Consider the following 6,000-nt stretch of genomic DNA (forward strand, 5'->3'; position numbering starts at 1 on the left):
GGCCTTGGTCAGGGAGGTGAGCAAGAACCCGATGGTCACTCTGAACCGAGCTCTAGTGTTCCTCTGTGGAGATGTGAGAACCTTCCAGAAGGACAACCATCTCTGAAGCACTCCACCAATCAGGCCTTTATGATAGTGGCCAGACAGAAGCCACTCCTCAGTAAAAGGCACATGACATCCCGCTTGGAGTTTGCCAAAAGCCACCTAATGACTCTCAGACCATAAGAATCAAGATTCTCTGGTCTGATGAAACCAAGATTGAAGTCTTTGGCGTGAATGCCGAATGCCAAGTGTCACGTCTGGAGGAAACGTGGCACTATCTGTACAGTGAAGCATGGTGACAGCGGACACGGACATAGATATGGTGACAGCGGACACACTTGTTTAACTCCTCTTGACAATTCAAAACTCTGAGCAGTAGCCGTTATTTACTATTTTACACCTGGGGTTGCTATACATTATTTTTACCCATTTTTTAAGAGATTTACCGAAATTGAAAAAATCCAGGCATTTATAAATAAAATCCAGGCTTACTTTATCAAATGCCTTTTCAAAATGAATGGTGTAAATACCGTTCCTGGCTTCTTATGTTTCAAGATGTTCTATTATTTCTAGTAGTTGTCATATTATCTCCAATGTATCGTCCATGTAAAAAACCTGTCTGATCAGGATGAACAATACCTGGTAAAACCCTTTTAATTCTGAGAGTTATGCATTTTGCTAGGTTTTTTGCATCACAACATTGAAGTGTAAGGGGCCTCCAGTTTTTTAGATACACTGGGTCTTTAGATGGCAAATATGAGTCTTGTTTTAATAATAGAGAAATCAGACCTTCCTGCTGAGTACCTGACATACTACCATTTCTTTAGCAGTAGTTAAAACAATCTAACAATGGAGCTTTTAGTATATCAAAAAATACTTGCCATCAAGCCCTGGAGTTTTTCCAGACAAAGGATTTAATAGCCTTAAAATGTGCTTCCACTCTAATTTGGCCTTCGCACTGATCTTTCTGTACATTTGTTCATTTTCCATTTTTTATATTATTTGGAAAGAATTCCATACCATAATCTTCATTCAGTGGGAAAGGATGAGAGGGAAAAGAGAACATCTGCCTAAAATAATTAGATTCCTCTTTTAAAATATCATTCGGAGAATCATAGATGACTCCGTCTTCAGTAACGAGTTTGTGCAAATTATTTTTGTTAGCGTTCCTGTGTTGGAGATTCAGGAAGAATTCTGTGCATTTTTCTCCATATTCCATTCAGTTTGCTTTATTTTTGTAATAGATTACATTAGATCGTTCTTGAATAAGTTCCTCAAGTTCTTTTTGTTTTTCCTCTAACTTATTTTGTATCTGTAGTATCATTTTTATTGCTATCTACCTGTACTATTAGTTCATGGATTTCCCTTGTTAGTCTTGTCTCTTTAGCCAGAGGCTGCTTTTTTATTATTGATGAATATTGAATTGAATGACCCCTGAAGGTACATTTAAAGGTCGCCCAAACAATAAGGGGATTTGTTGATCCTATATTATGATGGAAAAATTCAGTTATAAATTATTTTGTCTTAGTTAAAAATAAGTTGTCCTCCAGTAAACTTTGATTACATTTCCAATATCCCCATCCACGTGGAAAATCTATGAGTTATGTGAATGCCAATTAGATTTTTTTTATTTTTTTTTATTTAACCTTTATTTAACCAGGTAGGCTAGTTGAGAACAAGTTCTCATTTACAACTGTGACCTGGCCAAGATAAAGCAAAGCAGTGCAACACAAACAACACAGTTACACATGGAATAAACAAACATACAGTCAATAATACAAGAGAAAAAGTATAAATACAATGTGTGCAAATGAAGTAGGATAACGGAGATAAGGCAATAAATAGGCCATAGTGGCAAAATAATTACAATATAGCAATTAAACACTGGAGTGATATATGTGCAGAAGATGAGTGTACAAGTAGAGATCCTGGGGTGCAAAGGAGCAAAATAGATAGCAGTATGGGGATGAGGTAGTTGGATGTGCTAATTATAGGTGGGCTATGTACAGGTGCAGTGATCTATGAGCTGCTCTGACAGCTGGTGCTTAAAGCTAGTGAGGGAGATATGAGTCTCCAGCTTCAGAGATTTTTTGCAGTTCGTTCCAGTCATTGGCAGCAGAGAACTGGATGGAAAGGTGGCCGAATGAGGAATTGGCTTTGGGGGTGACCAGTGAAAAATAGCTGCTAGAGCGTGTGCTATGGGTGGGTGCTGCTATGGTGACCAGTGAGCTGAGATAAGGCAGGGCTTTACCTAGCAAAGACTTATAGATGACCTGGAGCCAGTGGGTTTGGCGACGAATATGAAGCAAGGGCCAGCCAACGAGAGCATACAGGTCGCAATGGTGGGTAGTATATGGGGCTTTGGTGAAAAAACAGATGGCACTGTGATAGACTGCATCCAATTTCCTGAGTAGAGTGTTGGAGGCTATTTTGTAAATGACATCGCCGAAGTCAAGGATGGGTAGGATAGTCAGTTTTACAAGGGTATGTTTGGCAGCATGAGTGAAGGATTTTTTGTTGCGAAATAGGAAGCCAATTCTAGATTTAATTTTGGATTGGAGATGCTTAATGTGAGTCTGGAAGGAGAGTTTACAGTCTAACCAGACACCTAGGTATTTGTAGTTGTCCACATATTCTAAGTCAGAACCGTCCAGAGTAGTGATGTTAGACGGGCTGGCAGGTGCGGGCAGCGATCGGTTGAAGAGCATGCATTTAGTTTTACTTGCATTTAAGAACAGTTGGAGGCCACGGAAGGAGAGTTGTATGGTATTGAAGCTCGTCTGGAGGTTAGTTAACACAGTGTCCAAAGAAGGGCCAGAAGTGTACAGAATGGTGTCTGCGTAGAGGTGGATCAGAGAATCACCAGCCGCAAGAGCGACATCATTGATGTATACAGAGAAAAGAGTCGGCCTGAGAATTGAACCCTGTGGCACCCCCATAGAGACTGACAGAGGTCCGGACAACAGGCCCTCCGATTTGACACACTGAACTCTATCTGAGAAGTAGTTGGTGAACCACGCAAGGCAGTCATTTGAGAAACTAAGGCTGTTGAGTCTGCCGATAAGAATACGGTGATTGACAGAGTCGAAAGCCTTGGCCAGGTGGATGAATACGGCGGAACAGTATTGTCTTTTATCGATGGCAGTTATATGCCATATTTAGACTTGATAATGTTAAACATTGTTGGAATGTGGAGCAATGAAATGGGGTATCAGTCTACTCGGTGACACCCAGAGAACACAACTGAAGAGTTTACGGAACTGTATGCGTCGTAGCGTTCCATTCCCAGAGTGGCTCGCTTGTGAGTGTGCTGTATGATTTGGAACGCCATTTGGGCCTTTAACGTGTCAAAAAAGATATGTCAAATAACACTATTTGATGTGTCTAATGAGCTTGTTGACCAATCAGGACCTGAATATGACTGCACGTCACATAATGTCACGCGTTCATTCATTTTACGTAGTTATTACACATTGATTACACTATCATTTGTATTTCATGTCACAACGATTCATCGATACGTATGCTATGATGCTGGTAAAGTTGTCTTGCGTACCTGCCCTTCCCCAAGCTCTGGACGGTGCTGGTCATAAAAAAGCTAGCTAGCTGATGGATGCAAACAATGTTCTCCCCAAAAACTATAACTATAACCATAACACTAGGCGAGACCCAAATGCAGACACAGGAGGCAGGTGGTTGGAGTTTAAGATGTTTAATAAATCCAAAGGGAATAGGCAAGATAATGGTTGTGGACAGGCAACGATCATAACCAGATCAGTCCAGGAGGTACAGAATGGTCAGGCAGGTGGGCACAGAGTCCAGAACAGGCAATGGTCAAAACCCAGAGGACTAGAAAAGGAGAAAAGGCAAAGCAGGAAACAGGGAAAAACCGCTGGTAGGCTTGGACATACAAGACGAACTGGCACAGAGGAAACACAGGGATAAATACACTGGGGGGGGGAAAGCGACACCTGAAGGGGGGTGGAGACAATAACGAGGACAGGTGAAACAGATCAGGGTGTGATAAAAACGTAATCTGTTTCAGTAGCTATAGTTAGCTAGCTAGTTACTAGTATATAGCTGGGTGTCATGTAAAATAACCCTAATTTGCGGTTAGCCTTCAAAATTAAGGTATGTAATTGACAGTGATGCAAAGAGGTGATTTCCCACAGTCAAAGTCCCGCAATATGAGCTATGACGCATATATTCCCGTTAACTCTTCAAATTAGAAGCTTATTTGACGTGTATATTTTTTGACATGCAAAGACCCAAACAGCATTCCAAAGCAAGCCAGGCTGTCTTCTATGGAACGCCGTTTGGGTCTTTGCGTGTCAAAAAAGACACGTCAAATAACACTATTTGACGCGTCAAATAAGCTTCTAATTTCACATGTCAAATAACACAATTATATTAGATCAGGAACAAAAATGTTTGCAAACTTCTGGGGTAACTAGCTAGCTTTAGCTTGGTACCTAGCTAGCACCAATGCAACCAGCCTAAAAACAATGAACAGTAGACTCTGGATTAATTTTCAATATTCTTTTATTCTTTTATTCTTTCTTCTTCTATTTAGGAATCCATGTTAGTAAGTATTAGCTAGGTAGCCACTTGTTGTTCTCCTATTGAAATAACTAGCTAGCCAGATACTTTACCCTGTTGCCCAAAACGAACGTAATAAGCTGCCACCTAGCTTCATCTGGCTAGTATGGCTTGACCGGAGAGGGTTATGTGTTGTGAAGCTAGCCACAATAAGGACTTGCCACAATAGTGGAATTTGCCGTTTGCCTTCAAAATAAAGTCCATCTTTGAAAGTGATGCAGAAGGTTACAATTGGTGGAATCATGCCATATTTAGACTAGATAATGTTAAACAAGGTTGGATTGTTGGAATGCGGAGCAATGAAATGTGGTATCGGTCTACTCAGTAACACCCACAGAACACAACTGTGTAGAGTTTACAAAATGTTTTGCGTTGTAGCTCTTATTGCGGGACTGACTGTGGGAAATCACCTCCCCATTCAGCCTATTATGTGTATTGACATTCATATTGCACTGTACAGCCTTACCTTAGGAATGGGGATCAATGAAATGGAGTATCAGTCTACTCAGTACCCAAGTGCTTTTTTCCCCTAAGTCCTCCTCAGAGTTATCAGACTCCAAAACATGTATTGTTTTTCCTCTGGAATAGTGTTCAATACACATTGTAGGTTTACTGGTACAATAAATGTGGCTCAATTCACAGTGGTTTCAGAATCCCGCAATATGAACTACACCGCTAATGTTCTCTGGGTGTCACTGAGTAGACTTGATCCACAATCCATAGGTAAGGCTGTACAGTGAAATAAGTATGCCCCCAAAGCAATTCTAAAGTCTAATACACCCAGTGTGATTTCAACAGATTGTCAAATTAACAAATTATTGTCTTTTGTTAATTTTATATAACATTCCAACCTTATTTAGCATGAACTGTTCCATGATTCCGCTATTTGTATTCATTTGCATAACTTTCATAGAGAGCTTTATTTTGAAGGCAAACCGCAAATTCCACTATTGTGGCTATTCCTTATTGTGGATAGCTTCACATAGGTGGGTCCGACCACCATTAAAATGTACAATCACATATTTGCAACCGAACATATGACGCAACAAACGCGTCTAAACAACGTTGTCTGACTTTTGTACCTCTTAAACTTTATTCCTCAACTTTGCCGTTTATTGTAAAAGATAAATGCAAACTTCATCATCCAAGCATCACACGGAACACATCCACAGCTAAACTCATTCCATAAACCAGTCTAAATAACAGGTTGCGCTGAAAAAAAACAAAATTTTTATTTATTTTATTTAGCCTTTATTTAACTAGGCATGTCAGTTAAGAACAAATTCAAATTTACAATGACGGCCTACACCGGCCAAACCCAGACGACGCTGGGCCAATTGTGCGCCACCCAATGGGACT

Source organism: Salvelinus namaycush, chromosome 32, assembly GCF_016432855.1.
Source record: "Salvelinus namaycush isolate Seneca chromosome 32, SaNama_1.0, whole genome shotgun sequence".
NCBI lineage: Eukaryota > Metazoa > Chordata > Actinopteri > Salmoniformes > Salmonidae > Salvelinus > Salvelinus namaycush.